At 39.5% G+C, this 19,682-nt stretch overlaps 1 protein-coding gene across 5 annotated transcripts in view; it reads right to left on the reverse strand.

Moving 5' to 3' along the window:
* Nucleotides 1-19,682, reverse strand: part of OXR1 (oxidation resistance 1) — a 448,199-nt gene that overhangs the window by 222,939 nt on the left and 205,578 nt on the right. The window lies entirely within an intron of this gene.

Here is a 19,682-nt window from a genome sequence, read left to right on the forward strand (position 1 = left end):
ATTTTTCAAGTCTAAATTCCCTACAGAAAACAAGTTGGCAGTTTTCTTTTCTTTTTAATTTTTTAAATGTTTACCTATTTTCAGAGAGAGAGAGAGAGAAAGAGAGAGAGAGCAAGTGCACACAAGTGGGGGAGGGGCAGAGAGAGAGGGAGACACAGAATCCAAAGCAGCCTCCAGACTCTGAGCTATCAGCACAGAGCCCAGTGTGGGACTCAAACTCGTGAACCACGAGATCAAGAACTGAGCCCAAGTCAGATGCTCAACTGACTGAGCCACCCAGGCGCCCCAGCAGTTTTCTTTATCAGTTAAATAATCACACCTGAAAATTTGTAATTTCCTAAAGGTTTCCTACATCCTCATACATCTAGGCTTTATTTAGTTTTTTTTCAGTACATTCTTCTATATTCAGTCCTACTGTCAGATCCTGCTCATGTTTCTAGACTCAGCTTAAAAATGGCCTCCTCTGGGAAGCTTCCCATGACATGGACCTTGGTAATCTCACATCATTCCACAGAGGGAGTTATTCATTATTAACTCTCAAGAAGCTTCCATTAAATTGAACTTACCAGAGCAGAGGATTTGTTAAAGGAATAAATGTATCAATTAGTAAAAGATTCATTAATGAAAGCAGTGTTTATTAAATTTTGGTAGTTTCACCATCATCCGTATGATTTCTGCCATTCCCACATACCACCTACTTAATATTCATGAAAATTGAACGCTTTATCCAAACTGCCAGGAAATATGTTAAAAAGTGCTCAACAGCATTAGACATGAGAAACATAAATTAAGACCAAATCACACTCACAGCACACCCATCACAATGGTTACAATGTGAAAGACATGATATTAACTGTGATGGTGAGGAACAACCGGAATTCTCCAACACCTGATGGTGAGAGTGTAAAACGGTACGACCAATTTGGACAAACGTCTGGCAATATCTGCCTAGCTGAAGTATACAGCTTCTGACTCACCAATTCTACTCCTAGGATATGTCCTATACTACATGTTCACCCAAGGGCACAGTCAAGAATGTTCATGGAGGCACTACTTGTAATAATGCCCCAATATCCAACAAAACCCAAACGTCTACTAACAGAAAAGGGTAAATGAACTGTGATAATACCTGTAAAATGAAACTTTATGCAGCAATGGAAATGAATGAACTACAACTACTTGCAACACGTTGGAGAGTTTTCACAAAAATAGTGCTTGGCAAAAGAAGCCTGGTACGAGGGGCATCTAGGTGGCTCAGTCGCTTAAGCATTCCACTTTGGCTCAGGTCATGATCCCACAGTCTGTGGGTTTAAGCCCCGCATCGGGCTCTGTGCTGACAGCTCAGAGCCTGAAGCCTGCTTCAGATTCCGTGTCTCCCACTCTCCCTGGCCATGCCCTGCTCACGCTCTGTCTCTCTCTTTCTCAAAAATAAATAAACATTGATTTAAAAAAAATATATTTAATAAAAAAAAGAAGCCTGGTACCAAAGAATACATACTATATGATTCCATTCATATAAAGTTCAAACAGAAGCAAAACCACCCCTGATATTAAAAGTGTGGGTAGGATAACCATTTGGATTTATTACATTGATAGAGACACAACATGGGGAATATCGTCAATAATGTTGTATGGTGACAGACAGTGACTACACTTATCATGGTGAGCACTGGGTAAGATACAGAATTGTTAAATCGCTACGTTATGCACCTAAAACTAAATAACACTGTATATCAACCATGCTATGAAAAACTATAATAAATTTTTAATGTCAATTTTCTACAGATCATCCTATAAACTTGATTTCAGAAATAAATTTCAAATTCACTCTAAAGCAAGTTTTTAGGGGGAGAGGAGTAGGAATTTAAGGGAAAGGTGCTAAATTTTACAGAAGGAAAGCCAGTTATCTCTAGTTCTCAGAAAAGATTATTTTCAAAATATAAATGTGACAAGTGTTATCTCCAATTCTCATAGACTATTTTTATCACCAGAAACTGTTTATAGTTTACATTCACCTGTTTCAGAATTGTTCAGTTACTAAAGTCTCATATTGTAGCATATCAGCAATGACAGCTTATAATTGATACAGTGCTAGATACTATTACTGATGAAGTTTTACATCACTTAAAAATGTCTTAGTGTACCACAAGCCCTTCTTACAGCCTCTTTGGAATGAGCAAAAGGACACAGTTCTGGGTTCCAAAGGCCAAAGGCAAGCAGAAAATAGCCCTGTGGTATTTTCCCTGTTCTTTCCCTGCCCTTCCTCAACAGAGACTCTCCCCAGTCAACACTTGAAGGGTGTCGTGATCTCATTGTTATTGCTGGAGTCTGAAAACTGCAAGCAGCTTTGTTGGCTCGCTTAAGAAAAGACTTCCATTTGTACGTTTTTAGAAAGCAGAACTGTGTGGGTAACTGAATTACCCCTTTCAAGATTCTAAAAATGACCACTGTGATTGGCAAAGAAACCTGCAAACTGCTACCCTCACTTTCCAAATTTCATGAAGGGAAGCCTTTCTCAATTTTTAACAATGTTCTAAATTAAATGTGTTACACAAATGTAAATAGCATAATGGAATATGTAGGTGTACAGGAGATAAAATACTCATTGATATTAAATATTACAAATAGAGAATGAAAACAATCTCTTAATAGGCACCCAAAGAATCTTTGTTTAATGTGCTTTGTACTTCCAAAGGAAAACGAGTGCCGACATCTCGGATGGAGAAAAGGAAATGAGGAAAAGGAGCCATCCTTCTTGGCATGGCTCCCATAGGCAGACTATCTAGTGTTTCATAATCTTTGCCCCTTCTTGTTCCTGTTTTTTAGCAGAAAAGAACTATTCCTGTTTTTCACCATATGTATTCAAATACATTTTTCAGTGAGGTAACAATGTTGGACACTTTTCTGAGACTCAGTTTTCTCATCTGCAAAATGGGGATAAAAAGACCCAGAGGACTAAGTAAACACACTGTGAAAGTGCCTAGTGTATCACCTACACGGGATGTTCTCAATAAATGCAAGTTCCAGTCTCTTTGTAAGAGGACGTAGGGATGAGGGAATTTTGTTCTTCCAACTTTCAAGGGATGCTGTGGAAATTATACAACAGCTTCCCAAGATCCTTCGCTGCTGTACTACTTTAGATAAACACCAAAACTCCAGGGCCTACACCACCTTTTGCAGGGGGTCTCACCTATTCTGGAGTGTGGATTTGGGGGAAGAAGCAGAAGATAAGAAGAGATTAAGCTACATAGGAGTCCTTTGTGTGCTGTACAATGTGTTATCTCTCTAAATCATTTGGAAAACAGATGAATCCATTGAATAATTCACTTGAGAACATGTATGTTTTAAATCTGTGTGGGTTGACATAAAATAACAAACTCGTAAGCAGAGGTAGAGACCAGAGAACTATGGAAGTAAGGACAAAAACTTGAAAGGAAGTGTGAGGAGGGTTTTTGACCTTCCTATTCCATAAAAAATAGGATTCAGGACAATTTCAACTAGTTCTCCCAGGGGCAGATAAAGCCCAGTAAGCCAATGATGAAATGCCAAGTCACAGGAACTAGAGAAAAAAATAAGTGGCAGAAAACTTCCGATACCAACCAATTTAAATTTTTTTAATGTTTATTTTATCTTTGAGAGTGAGAAAGACCAAGCATGAGTAGGGTAGGAGCAGAGAAAGAGGGGGACACAGAATTCAAAGCAGGCTCCAAGCCCTGAGCTGTCAGCACAGAGCCTGACGTGGGGCTTGAACCCATGAACCGGGCTCAAACTCATGAACTATGAAATGATGACCTAAGCCAAAGTCAGACACTTACCCAACTGAGCCACCCAGGCGCCCCCAATACCAACCACTTTAAACGGGATCCCCCTACCTTCATAGTAATCAACTAAATTTATTCTTACATAATTTATTTCTACTTTACTAGAAGCATAAGAAATCTTCCATGCATCTTCCAAATCACTAAGTAGCATGCATGCATCTTTTGGCTTAAATGAGGTAATGGACACCCCAAAGCCCAGGGCTTGCATCAACAGTAACTATAAGTGGCTTTATGTTGACCGGCTCCCAAGGACCTGGGTCAGTTCTCTATTTGAATGGCTTTACCCATGGAGACACCCTCTCTAAGCTTCTTTACCTTTACCCCTTAATTACTATTATTTGTCACTTGCCACATGCTTTCCTTTTCCTCTCACATTGTAGGGTTTTCATCTACTGTCACTACCCTTCTATCATCTTCCATTCAGGTCATAGCCAAGCAATGCTAGTCATCTTTCTATATCTGCCATGCTCTGCACTTTTTAACAGTTTTGTTATTTTGTTTAAACACTACATGATAAAACTCTACCGTAAGCCTAAACTAAATCCCGCTATGATTTAAATGCATAAGGAAAAAAAATGGTTTCATTTAGTTTGGGTTCTTAACTGGAGTTACATCTTCCATCAAGTGGAATTCAAATTGTACCTTTATTATAACTAATTGGATATGTTCCTGAGTTCTGTAGCTATCTGGAAAAAAATAATGTTCTATTATACACCTAGTAAAGTCATAGGATGCCCTGGGGTACTGTAGCAACAGTTGAGAAAATCTAGTATAGTATAATGAGAATATTTCCTAGGTCACAGGAATTTAAAGTGGTATAACATTAGAATATAAAAGCCACATTTGCATATATCTGACTCTGTGCCTGGAGAATAATAGCTGAGTGGCTAAGACTATGGACAGGGAGAGGTGGGGGCAGATTCCCTGGAACTGAATGCCTAATCTGGTATTTACGAGTTTGCATCCTTGGGAAATTTTCTTAACCTCTCCTTGCCTTGGCCCTCTCATATGTAAATTGGAGGTATTAATAACACCTGTGTCATAAAATTGACACGAGGGTTAAATTAATATTTATAAAAGTACTTAACATATAGTATTATTATTTGCTTTAAACAAAAACACAAGCAAACATAAACAGTCACTAAGCATTTATAATGGACAGGACACAGGCCATACATAATTTCACTTACTGATCACAATAAACCTATGAGGTAGTGTCATACTCTTTATTTGTAGAGGGGGCAGCTGAGGTTTAGAGAAAGAGATAGGTCTAGAAAGTAGGGATGCTGGAATCCAACCAGGACATTATGACCAAAAGGCCACACTTTGGAATCAGGAGATAGTGATAAATTTCAGCAGTGACATTTATCAGCCATGGGACTTTTGGCAAGGACCTGGACTTTCTAGGCCTCTTATTTTCTTACTCATAATGGTGGAAATCATGCTATCTGCCGACTTTACCCAAGAGAGTTATTGTGGGCAGAAAATGTGTTAACTTAAGTGAAAGCACTTTGTAAAATTCCAGAAATCTACAGTACTAGTAGTAGCTATACAAATTCACTCTTTGCCACGTCAATTTGTTGTATACTAACAAAATGTACATAAATACATGCATGAATGTAAATGGCTATGCCCCCAAAACCCAACATTTGTAATCCTTTCCAGTAATTTCCAGCAAGAAGACCATCTGTGGTTTGTACAACTCATTACTGTTAGCAAAGCTGTCTCCTTGCTTTCTAAAAGAGCTAGTGTAAGGATATTTTTTAAAGTAGTAAAGCTGCTGAGAATGCAGATTTTTTCCAAGTTGGATACTGTGGCTGCGGCAAAAATCTCAAGTCACTCAAAGAGAGCTTTTGAGAGCAAATGCCTTAAAAAATTTCACATTTCAAAATTAAGGCTTTTTGTTACCCCTCCTGTATAGTCTGACTACAAATCAGCAGCTAAAAACAAACCACACAATCAGCAAAAACCAAGCATACTCAGAAGTCCAACTAGAAAAAAAAATGGCAGATTAGAAACCTTTGCATTAAAACAAACAACCCCCCCCAATCCATTAAGATATAGAATATGCCAATTACAGCCTGATTTATAACTGCTGTGCTCATACTATTCTTAGTGGCCCCCACACACGAGGACTGAAGCAGAAAATCTCATTAATGTGGAATCAGGAATTACACAATCTTCTTTTGCAATTCTAAACCAGTGCAAAATGTTTCAACAGAAGTATTCTTTGGGAGTGTAAATTGGTATTAAACAGTTAATGGGACACCAAAACTAGATACCTTGTTATAAAAAGACATGTTTCTAGATCTGTATTCATCCTAAGAAATTTATGCTTTCCTTTTTGGAAATACAGAGAACAGAGAGTACAAGAATTAAGCCACAGGTGCAATGGTATGTAGGAATGGTTTGCTAGAAAGTCTCTTGTTAAATGCAGTTGAATTCAACTCTGTGAAGGGTAAGGACAGTGTACTATGAGTTGTGTAGAAGCATACATGAATCCATTGCTATTATACCTAATTTTATGCTAAAAATACTAGAAATTAAATCCCAAACCAATCTGCCTCTCCAGAGTTTCATAAGCCCTAACATAAAAGGTGAACATTTCTCACTGACCTTTAATGAAAAACACATCCAAATCCTCCAAGTTTGCCAGCTGGTTTATTTATATCCCTACATTTCACCAGCTGAGAGAAGAGGTAACAAAGAAGCATGTTCTATTAGGAGTCTTTACCACCAGATTAACTTAACTCCTACATTCACAGAAGCTCTAGTCTGTTCATCAGTTTATTCCTAGGATTTAGCACAGTTCTTGGCATACAGTAGGCAATAAGTAAACAGATAACTGAATGAATGAATGAATGAATGGTCTCATCCTGGGGGCGGGGGGATGGGAAACACGATAATACAAAAAGACAAGAAAGTTCACATATACAAGCCTGTGAAAATAAACTAAAAGAGTAAGACTTTGGAAAGTTTGGGAGCAGATACAATGACCAATTTAATACATTCATATAACACAGCCTTCTCCTCACCCCATTATGGGAAAGTTTTTGAGCTTAGAGAAAGGAAATCATTTCATCTTCATTATCAATACTAAGACAAATCTGAACAATATTTCAATTCTTTATTCACTAAATCCAGTCTTGTAATCTGTAAGAAGACACTCTGCACTTTGACAAATTGACATCCTTCTTAATGAGTGCTGCAAAAACATTAAGTGGATATTTCATCCTTCTACAAAACTTTCAGTGGTGGCGAGGAGGAGAGGAAGGAGGAAGGGCTCTGGAATCAAGGAACTGGGTTCAAGTTCAGGATATACTGTTTTTAAGCAACCTAAAGATGAAGCATTTTACTTTTATTGAAATATCCACTTAATGTTTTTGGAGCACTCATTAAGAGTTTTGCCTATCATGTTTCTACTACGAAATTTCAAAGCACTAAGTTAATCATAGTAACACTTTTGTGAGTTTTCCCTTCCATGTACTTTCCAATTATACCACTATATTACAAGCATTCACCTTGAAATTACACGAATTTCCAATTTATTTCAGTTTTTGCCCTGGAACTTCAAAGCCTTTCAACTGGAAAATCCTGAAAGTACAAACACATTATGCAAATCCAAAGATGAGGGCTTGAAGGATTTGGAAGTCAAATTCTCGTAAATGTTAAACAGCCCTCTACAATAACTCACAGAGATGAAATTTAATTTCATTACCTTTGATGAAATGATTTGTAACGTGCTATTGCCACATTGAATGCATTCTGTTTATTTATTTTAGGAAGAAGAAACCAGAATAAATAAGACCATCTTAAGACATAGGCTTCTATCCAACATCACTGATTAAAGGAATCTATTTTCAACAGGGCCTATTACAGACTATCTGTACAAAACAGTTTATATGGACCAGCTGATTAAAATATAGTTTTGCTTACGCACAACATAAGGCAACCCTGAACTTAATCAAGATAGCTTCTGCAGGTAATGATAATCTGGGCCAAAGCCCAGTGGTTTATAGATAAAATGCCAATTTAGCACAATAATCTCCCATCCTAATTTCCTCAAATGAAGACACAAGGATCAGGAAATGAATGTATAGAAAAAATGCAGGACTTGTATTTACATGTTAATTCAGGATCTTGATGGAAAACATCACTCTGGTTAATCCATTGCTTCTTTACCTCTTTAAATTAGATCATCCTTTGATAGATTAAAAAAAAAATCTATGTCATCCTAAATGTTTTCAAATGAAAATGATGTTTTATGGTTTTTAAATGTAAGAATGCATTGCTGACTGTATTATTGATTGAAAACAATTTTTTTGAAAACTGCTCTTTTTATTTATTTTTTATTTTATTTTATTTTATTTTAATATATGAAATTTATTGTCAAATTGGTTTCCATACAACACCCAGTGCTCATCCCAAAAGGTGCCCTCCTCAATACCCATCACCCACCCTCCCCTCCCTCCCACCCCCCATCAACCCTCAGTTTGTTCTCAGTTTTGAACAGTCTCTTATGCTTTGGCTCTCTTCCACGCTAACCTCTTTTTTTTTTCCCTCCCCCTCCCCCATGGGTTTCTGTTAAGTTTCTCAGGATCCACATAAGAGTGAAACCATATGGTATCTGTCTTTCTCTGTATGGCTTATTTCACTTAGCATCACACTCTCCAGTTCCATCCACGTTGCTACAAAAGGCCATATTTCATTTTTTCTCATTGCCACATAGTATTCCATTGTGTATATAAACCACAATTTCTTTATCCATTCATCAGTTGATGGACATTTAGGCTCTTTCCATAATTTGGCTATTGTTGAGAGTGCTGCTATGAACATTGGGGTACAAGTGCCCCTATGCATCAGTACTCCTGTATCCCTTGGATAAATTCCTAGCAGTGCTGTTGCTGGGTCATAGGGTAGGTCTATTTTTAATTTTCTGAGGAACCTCCACACTGCTTTCCAGAGCGGCTGCACCAATTTGCATTCCCACCAACAGTGCCCACACCCGAAAAACAAATAACCCAGTGAAGAAATGGGCAGAAAACATGAATAGACACTTCTCTAAAGAAGACATCCGATGGCCAACAGGCACATGAAAAGATGTTCAGCGTCGCTCCTTATCAGGGAAAACTGCTCTTTTTAGATTCTGATTAGTCATCCCAGATACAGCAAGCCGTGTCCTCTTCCCCAATTTGAAAATCACTGAAGTATCTGTTGTATGTTTCTTCTGTTCAGATGATAGTAATTCAGTACATGAAGGCTATGCAGGGCACTCGGTACAATGGAGTTGGATTTTAGACTTTCCTCAGATAAATGTATTATATAACATTTAAAATTACGTTAAAGAAATCACTGTCTTCTTCCCAATGGCACCTCCATCGGGAAAGTGTCTTTCTCCACCATTTTAAATATTTTCCCCCCATTACAGAAATGAATGTTGTCCTCTTCTTGTTAAAGGCAATCTCTTCATGTGTTCTCTGAATCCAACTGCATCCTCTCTATACTCAAGGTTTTAATGTACTAACCACTCTCTTCCCTCTGTGAGTCCTGAACCAGCTGAGGAACAGGTACAGGTGTCAAGGACCCCTCCACAGGTGGGCACCTTGGAGAAGCAGTGCCCTGGTGAGGCTGACCCATGGGCAGCAGGAGTTCAGAGAATACCACAAGCATCAGGTCCCAAAGAGGGGAGGCAGTGGAGGCTGGGCCATCGTCCTTTCCACAATCTGAGACGTCACTCTTCTGCCTTTGGGGAGGCGTAGGCATAGAGAGCCAAAGCTCTCTTTTAAATTCTTTAGAAAACAAGGAAATGTCTTTTTCTTTTTTCTGCCTGAAGAAAGGGATGCAGAAAAGGAAGGAAATGTTCCTCCTATGTCACTTTCTCAAGGCTTTACTCATGGGTTACCTGCTTCCTGCTCTAGTCATTGATCTCGCCCTCTTTGCTAAACCATCCCCACCATTATTCAACCAGGGGCTAACATCTCCCATCCCTTCAAGTCCTTTTCTTTCTAAAGCTACCATCCCACTTCTTGGTTTCTCTTCCCCTTTGCAGCACTCAGCATCATCTCCCATCCATTGTGCTACACCATCTTCCTGGCACCACCACTTTTAGAATATGGCTCATTTAGGTATTCAGTCCATTCAGGTGGTCAAATTCAAATGACTTTTTGGGTTTTCATTTTAGTTGTGGGATGTATTTGAAGAGGTGGATAGCACAGAGGTCAAGGCCATGGACTGGGGAGTTAGAATGCCTGGCTCTCACACTAGGCTCCTTACTATGGAATCCTGGACCAACTATTTAATCTCTCTCTTGCTTCCTCATTTGTAAAACAGACTCAATAACAGCATTTACCTCAAAGGGTTTTTAAAAAGATAACACTATCCATATAAATATTCAGCATGATGCATACTGGTATATATACATACTCAACTTTCTTTTTTACAGTCCCTCTATCTTGAAACATTCTAGTTTATATTCCTTGACAGACAATTCTTCTAATATTCCTTTTTTTCATTTTTCCTTAAAGAGTTTCTGTTTTTCCTATTCAACCCTAAATTATGGACTACCCTGAGGCCTAATGGAGTTGAGCCTCCCGGGACTATATTTTTACTATCTCCCTACATATTTGCATCCATTCCCTTGAGATGAAATAGTTATATGATGAAAACTTCCGTATCTTTACCTCCAACCCAAACTTTACCCAGAGTTGCAAACTTAAATACACAACTAGCTTCTTGGCATTATCCATTACCTGTGGTGTGTCTGTGAACAAATTCTTGATTCCTAAACTCACCCCAACCTTCCTTCCTTCTCATCTTCTCTATGTCTGTCAATGGCATCACCACCACCATGCAGTTCCTTAAGCCAGAAACTCAGAAGTTATAATTGATCCCTACCTCTGCAACACTCTCCACTTCTAATTCATCAATAAATTCTCTCTATTCTGCCTCTAACTTCTTCTTTTTATTTTTTCTGCCTTCAAGTTCTATATTAAATCTCTCCACTCTTCTCCACCATCTCTTTAGTCAGCCCTCTTCTGGATTACTGCTGAAGCCTCCATATTGGTCTCCCAGTAGGACTTTCCTCTCCTGCTACTTTTTCTTCTTAAAGCAACCATATCAAGCATTTTTAAAATTTTAAAAAAAATGTTTATTTAATTTTGAGAGAGAGAGACAGAGCTCGAGGGGAGAGCCGTAGACAGAGCTCGAGGGGAGAGGCGCAGACAGAGAGGGAACCACAGAGTCCGAAGCAGGCTCCAGGCTCTGAGCTGTCAGCACAGAGCCCGACACGGGGCTCGAACTCACAAACCGCGAGATCGTGACCTGAGCCGAAGTCGGACACTTAACTGACTGAGCTACCCAGGCGCTCCTATAACAAGCATTTTTAAGCTTGTTTTTAAAATTTTAAACAGATCATTCTCCTCCAAAAAAATATGGCTTCCCATTGTGGCTGGTTAAATTTGTTAGCTTCTTTCTATGGCCCATCAGGTCCCACATGTGTCTATCTCCTACTTCACCTCAGGCTATTCATCATCAGAGCCTAGTCTATTTCTTGCTCAGGCTCTAGTCATTTTGGTATCCTTCAAGCTTCCCAAACGTGTCAAGCTCTCTCCATCTTCAAGGCCCTTGCACATGGTATCCCCTTCAGCTGGAAGAATTGCTGGTTCTTTCTCGTTTTTTTCCAGTCTCCTCAGAGAAACCACCACCTATGATGCTAAGTAGGTTGTTCTTATGTCCTGTCCCCCACCCACACTCAGTTCCAAAGTATTCTTTAGCACTGTGCTCATTGTTTCTCACAAGGTCCAATAATATGTTTGCTCATGCCCACTACACTATTTACTCACTGGGGCTGGAAGCACAATCCCTTTATACACCTAGCACAGTGTTTTGCACGTTTTGTGCACACCAAGAATATTTACTACACAAATGAATACATGAATACATGATCTATTCGCATAGACTCCACACGTCTTTATTCGGAAGACCTACAGGGCATGAGCTTATGTTTATTTTTTCCATTTTCTTTCATTTTTAGTTTGGCTCAATCACAGTGTCCCAAATCTTTCTCAAGAAATTACTGTCATGCTCTTTGGTTAGAAAACCACAAGATTCATAACAGTTATGTGAAAAGAGCACTGTCCCCTGATCTATGACCTGAACCAATTTTGAAAACTAAAAATCATGACTGAATACACAGTCTCAGAAATAGGCTTGGACTAGAAGACATTTGTAAACATGTGTTGCTAGACTGGCATTGCACTAATGGGCATTTTCACTACTGCATTTTCCAGGTCTCATACTTCTGCAGGTGGTAAATTACATTAGGAGAAAAATCAAATGGAGATTGGATGCAGACAGGCAAAATAGTATACATTAACAAAGCCAGGAAAAAAAAAAAGGTGGTGGAAAAAAAACACATACATATGTTCATTTCTAATCTTATCAAAGACCAACAGAAATGCCACATAACTCCTTATTTACAACAGTACATTCAGGGGCACCTGGGTGGCTCAGTCAGTTAAGCCTCTGCATTCAGCTCAGGCCATGATCTCATTCTTAGTGAGTTTGACCCCCCCCATAAGGCTCTGTGCTGACAGCTCAGAGCTTGGAGCCTGCTTTGGATTCTGTGTCTCCCTCTCTCTCTGCCCCTCCCCCACTTGTTCTCTCATTCTCTCTCTCTCTAAAAATAAATAAACTTAAAAAAAAGTACATTCAGTCATTTCATTAAAGAATAAGAAAATCTGATGATGGTAAAAGTAGCAATCTCTAATTATAGATTGGAGGTCTTTCAAATCATTTTTTTTTAAACAGAAGCATTATGTAACTTTTATCTTACATGCCCACAAGTGCTTGTATAACATGCAGTGACTACTAAAATTTACAGCATTCTGTTTCATAGCACAAAAGAAAGGCTGGTGATACGAGGTGTGCTATTGTGATGCTGGGTGGAACCCGAAGCAGGGCACAGCGCACTGGGGAGGAGGGCTGCGTGCTGCTGACGCTTGGGTCCTGGGCAGCTGCTGTGAGCTGCAGCTGAGCCCATCTAGGCAGAGGACGGGTACCCACACGGCAGCCAGGCTGCTCATCCGCTATCGACCGCGGCGGCAGGGAGACAGAACAGGGTATGCCAGGACTGTCTTGGGCACAGGCCCCCAGTCACCACAAACAAGGACTTCCTTGAAAAAAAAACAAAACAAAACAAGGAAACAGCTGGATGACAAGGGACCAAAACTGTTCTACTTTCTTAATTGTAAGCTATTACAACGTAATAAAACGTTACTCTTTACCAAACCTTAGGCCAGTGTTTTACTTAGATGGTTCTGAAATACAAAAAATTGACTCTGCTGGCCCTTCATGCTAGCATACAAATCAGTTCCTTATAGAATACATTTACTAACAGAATCTGGGCCAGCCAACACTTCCTGTCAGCTCTGGCTGTGCAGCTAAGGGCATCTTTCACCATGGAATGTTTTAGGAACCGGTTTAGATGCTGGGAAAGCAGACTCAAAACTACAAGTGCAAACTTAAGGAAAAGTGAAAGTGCAGACTGCCGGGAACACACGGTCAGAAGAAGATTGGAGAAGCCCAAACGTATCTGATTGTCCCACAACTTATTCTTCACAGAAACATTTTCAAAACAACGTATATGATGGCTTTTGTATTCCTACAGAAAACGTCAGAAATGACATTCAAGTTAATGTTCCAAAAAAGCTCAACCAAAATGCCAGTGTTGGTGTTTAAAACTGAAATGGTATATAAAATATTTACTGAACAGTATTTAAGCCCCCCCTTTCCTTAGCACTTAATAAAATCCAAATGGCCTAGTAGGAAAGTTTCCCACACAACACTTTAAAAATCGTTGACCCCACCCATGATTTTTTAGGTTCAGTCAAGACTGTTCTATTGTAGGCTTTGCTGCTGGATACAAAATAAAGGCATACAACTGTCCCAAGAAGGGCCGTATGTATAAGGCCTAGGATGGGCCCAACATGGGGCTTGAACTCAGAACCCTGAGATCAAGAGTCACATGCTCTACTGACTGAGCCAGCCAGGTGCCTCAAGGACTTTCAAATCTTTAGGGAACCCAGGTTCGACCACTTAACTGTACAGCAGCAGTAATGGAACTAATATTTCTTGATTCATGTTATATGTTAAGTGAATGATAAGTGACTGCCTTTAATCTTTATACCATCAACTACTGGAGGTCAGGGACAATTGTCTTGTTCATGTTTGAACCACCAGTGCCCTGTATCCTGCCAGGAAGGATAACACAGGCTACATTTAATGTAACCACCATTAAAGGCTTGACTTCACCTAAGGAAAAACTGAAAAATGACATACAAACACCACAGGAAGGCTTGCTTTGAAGCTCTCTTATGAACACTTATTCTCTCACAAATAGAATAATGGCTTTACAGTGTTGTTCTGGGCTCCTTTTCAGAGCAGTGTTCTGGACTAGACTCTGCCATTCCAGGAATAAAATCAGACATAAGACACTTCGCCTGAACCTCTCCTTCTCATCCATGCAATGCTGATAATCATTCCTGCGATGTTTGCCTAACAAGTTTACACATCTTTGTGTTCACCAAATAGCTAGTGATTCCCGTTTATGTTCAGGGCACTGTACTAGACTCCAGAGATCTGCTTGCTGGATACAGCACTGCGTTTTGTTAGGTGTTTAAGGTTGACTCTTCCTCTTATCAGGTGGCATATTTAATGGGTTGTCTCCACTCCACTCCTCACCGGAGATGTCTCACCTGCTGCTTCCTCTCTTTGGGTAAATGCAACTCTTCCCACTGGTCATTAATAGCTCCTTCCCCAGCCCCCATGTATAGTCAAGCTCTTTCTGCTGGGGTTACCTCCCTCCCCCAGGCAGCCCTCTCAGATAAGATAATAAGACTCTTTCAGGCCAGGTCTCTTTTGTAGGACCACCTATTGCCACAAGAAGCCAGCCTCATTTTGCCCTGTGGGTTTTGGCACACCCACAACATAGCAGCTCTTTGCATCCCATCGTCAGATTCTCCAGACAGCTATCAACCCTATTCATTTTGATTTCTCAGGGTCCAAAGTCTAACCCACTGTTGACCCCAAGTTCTCTGTGTTGTCTCAGGAGAGTCCCATACATAGATTTGAGGTGAGGTAAGGGCATCTCTCACTCGTTTGTGGGGGCTGGGATGCCACAGGATTCCCAGAACACCAGAAGCCCTCTCTGAAAATCCTGTCCCAATCTCCAAACTGTTATATAATCTGGAGCAGGGTGGTCAGCTAAGAGTCACAAAATCAGTTCCTGACCATCAGCTTTTCAAATCTTGATTTGGTGGTCTCACACCTCATTCTGAAATAGAGTAACAGGTGCTTATCAATTCCAGCTGCAGCAGAGTAATTGTCAAATTTTAACTTCCTGTTACAGATCTTCTGTACCTTTATACCATTCTTGAGGTCATTCATTGCTCTCTGGCTATGGAAAAGCTGGAACTGCCAAAAAAAATGGCAACAGAATGGAGACATCCTTCTATTTCAGCAACATTTCTAGTTAAAAAATCATTTATTTGTATACTTTTTTTTCAATTACTTTCTATATATTCCTTGAAGGCTTATTGAGTTCAATGCATTATGCCAAGTGCTGGGGATACAAAAATGAAAAGAAAATGGCTGTTATCCTTCAGGACCTAAAAAGGAATGGATTTAAAAAACAGAATTATAGAAAATAATATACACCCTGGTTACAAGAAGATAAGTCCTCTCCAACTCTGAATTTGCCTATAAGAAGTTCTTTTTTACTTTTAGTTTTTAAAAAATTTTATTTATTTATTTTTGAGAGAAAGAGAGAGAGAGCATACACAAACACACATGCACGCACAGGAGGGGCAGAGAGAGAGAGGAGACAGAGAAACAATGGCTCTAAAGTGGTCTCTGCACTAAGAGCAGAGAGCCCAATGAGGGGCTCAAACTCACAAACTGTGAGATCATGACCTGAGCCAAAGTCAAACGCTTAACCAACTGAGCCACCCAGGCGCCCTGCCTATAATAAGTTCTAATATTCATGTGTATTTATTTCTGACTACCTTTTACTTTACTGTAAGAAATTAGGTTCCAGGGGTGCCTGGGTGGCTCAGCCGGTTAAATGTCCGACTTCAGTTCAGGTCATGATCTCGAGGTTCGTGAGTTCGAGCCCCGCATCGGGCCCTGTGCTGACAGCTCAGAGGCTGGAGCCTGCTTTGGATTCTGTGTCTCCTTCTCTCTCTGCCCTTTCCCTGCTCATGCTCTGTCTCTCTCACTCGCAAAAATGAATGAATGTTAAAAAAAAAAGAACGAAATTAGGTTCCAGTATTTGTGAACTGTGAATCATTGCTATTGAGAACAATCAGAATAAGAGAAAATTATGGTTAAGATTAGAAAAAAGAGGTAAAAGTGAAGCAGAAGGCAGGGATGGGATGAGGAAGTTTTTTTTTTATTTGTCAAGAAGCTTTGGGCTAAAATGAGGTGGTAAAGTTTCATTTTACAGAAATACTTTAAAAACAAAGGAAAACCTATTACCAAAATGTTACCAAACAAAAAAAAAAGGTATGTTAGGCCAAAAATGGCAAAATCAATCTCATTGCACAATAAAGAGCAGACCTTTGAGTCGCATAGAGTTAGCTTTCCAAACACTGAAAACATCATCATTCGTGCTCCTATTTGCTACGGATAAGTAAAAATCAGGTGGACATGGAGTACAGGTAGGCACCTGAGAACCACTAGACTGGATGATCTCAAATTCTACTGGCAATGGATTTACTTCACTGAGAATCCCTTTATTCAAATCTGTTCCACCCCTGCCTCCTCTCTATGCCTTGTAGCAAAGGGACAGACTTTCATAAAAATTTCCAAGCCCTGTATTCAGGACTGGCTACAGAATTTGTGGTGCCCTTTGCAAAGTGAAAACACGAGGCCTCTTGTTAGAAAAATATTAAGAATTCAAGATGGTGACAGCAGAGCATTAAACCAAGTGTGGGGCTGTCTGAAGCACAGACCCTGTGCAGCTGCACAGGCTGCACACCCATGAAGCTGGCCCTGTCTGTATTGCCTATGTATGATCCCCCAAATTGATTTCCTAAAGCACAGCTTTTTAAAAATGATGCTTCAGCACCAGTGAGTTTTGTATAAGGACATACTTCCAGAATGATAATCCAGCTTGATGATGTCTTTGTTATTGGTCAGTAAATAATAACCTGCAAGGCATACCTCAATTCCAAAGTACTGTAGATTATGAATTTATAAATATTGTCTTAACCTCCTAGGAGTTGAAAGTTCCTAAGTCAGTTGAAGTTAATCTTTGTGTCTGTGGTGTTACGTTGGAGCTTGAGAATAATATTCTACATGCACACAATTTGATCAAAACCACTGGATGCTTCAAAATAATCTCCATGTGGAGAAAAGGGTACTGAGTTTTAGGCTCTGGGATGGGAAATTGCTGTGGAGGAAGTATGCTATCCTTGCCTTTTTGCGTTGAAGCAGGAAGTGTTTAGATATATAAGATTTTGATTTTGCAGAAGTAGGAGGCACTTCAGAGCAAGGGTCATTTGGATAGTGCTGAGAAGAGTACTGCAGCTGTCACACTAGGCTGGCCCGTCACGATCCTCCTTTGGAGGCCACTGTGGTCTCCTCCCGTTGCTCCCACTCTTTCCTCTCACAAAATCCATTTTCTACACCAAGAGCAAAGTGCTTCTGTAAAAACATAATTCAGATTAAGTCAGCTCTTCCAATGTCTTCTCATCTTCACTGAAAGTAGATTTAAACCACTTGTCATATCCTGCAGGATCCCACATCCCCTGTCTACTTCACTGGCCTCATCTCTGTCCCTCTTCACTCTCTCAGCTCTGTCCACACTCTCCTTTCCTTTCCTAGGAACTGTACAAGCCTCAAAGCTTTTATACTAGAAGTCCCGCTTCTTAAAATGCGCCTTCCCTAGAAAATCACCTGTCTGGTTCCTTGTTAAGAGTCCCTTTAGAGAAATACATTCCTTGACGGCCCAACCTAAAGTTGTGCACTTCCCCATCACCTTATTTGATTTGTATTTTCTTCAGACCATTTATCATGGATATGCCTTCTTGTGAATTATCTGGAGTACCTAAACTCTCCATTGATGATGTGAGGACTGGAAGTTTGCCTGCCTTGTTCACGGACAGGTCACCAGTGCTCGAACAGAATTTTAGACAGCATAGCAATTTTGTTACCCACTCAAGCACTCCATTCTGCATTAACTGAGAAGGAAACACTACATATTTACTATCACTAAAAAATGACAATTCATCTGCAGAGATTTTTAACTAGAAGGAAACATACACTTTCTACTATTTAAATTTGACATCCTCTCTATAGAAAGTCTTTAAATATGCAGGAAGAAGACTTACATCTGCAACGTAGCACTTCAAGTATAGTGTCTACTGTGTTTCTTCTTGATGGCTGTACTATTTTATCGCTTTGACAATTTCTCAGGAGCTCATCCAAGCAGTCCATACAAGATGACAATGTGCATCATAAAAATCTATAGAGCATTATAGCCAGTAGCTAGATATTGGTAGCCACTTATGATTCTTGGGTCATTGGGTTTTGTCACCGTAAGCAAATAAAAGCTCAATGACTACATATTTAGCATTCATTCCTTAATGTCACAGGCAATGACAATACTGCTTTATTATTCAGGAAATGATTTGAAATTGCAAGTCACTCTAAGACAGTGACAACAAGGTCAGAGTTTTAGAGGAAGAACAATTCTTTTTCTATCACATACTGTCCTATTTAACTTCAAGGATATTTCTGGAGCCCAAACCCAAATACCGCTTTATCTCACTACACACACGACTAGTTATACATCTGTATTGACTTTCTGACCCAACACAAAATGGAGAATAAGATTCCACTTGCTATTCAAGAATCAAGGACAAAGAAGGAAAATTCTGAAGATTGTTCATAATTCTTACCATGCATTCAGTTGATTAAGGGCAGTAGCAATTTTTAATCTAGGGATTGGTTTGTTGTGTGTTTTTATCTTTCTTACCTATTACAAGCAAAGTAACATGTAAGTTTGAAGGGAAAATCTCTATAAACATATGCAGAATCTACTTTGTTAATGTACTGTTGACAACATAGAACAAAAAAGCAAGACCTTACTATACAAAGGTTGGGATCACAGAATGGGGAGAAATTAAAATAAATACACTAATTGTATACTTTTCTTTTCCTGACTTAGGTTGCCCCATATGGACATGTTGTCAATAAATAGTAACATTTTTTCATGAGGATAAATATTAGCCCAAAGCAAAAGTAGTAATTAATAAGTAGTTATTCTGATAACCACTTCCCAGGTAAAACTACAGTTGTTAAAGAGAACAGGACACTACATACTTTACAAATATCTGTTCATTCTCTCACCAAAGATTTAAAACCTGCATCAGTTGGTTCCTTGTCATATCAGATGATGAGGTGAACTAATGGCAATGAAATTGTCTTGTGAAAAAAAAAATCAACTCCGGGCATTTTTGAAAGTTTTCTAGGTGACATACTATATATAATGAGTCCCAAGATGTATCATGTTATTTACACACACACACACACACACACACACACACACACACACACACACACGCGCCTGAAGATGTGAGTGGAATAGAAAATAAAGATGAAATCATGAATTAAAACAGCAGTCTTGAATTAAATTAAGTGAGCTGCATTCTGATGGTCCATTCTGATGGATTTCATATAAAGGTTTGTAGGGGCACCTAGGTGGCTCACTTGGTTAAGCATCCAACTCTTGATTTCAGCTGGTCAAGATCTGAGTCATGAGATCAAGCCTCACATGGGGCCCTGCACTGACAGCACAAA

The sequence above is a fragment of the Acinonyx jubatus genome, chromosome F2 (genome assembly GCF_027475565.1).
Source record: "Acinonyx jubatus isolate Ajub_Pintada_27869175 chromosome F2, VMU_Ajub_asm_v1.0, whole genome shotgun sequence".
NCBI classification, from domain to species: domain Eukaryota; kingdom Metazoa; phylum Chordata; class Mammalia; order Carnivora; family Felidae; genus Acinonyx; species Acinonyx jubatus.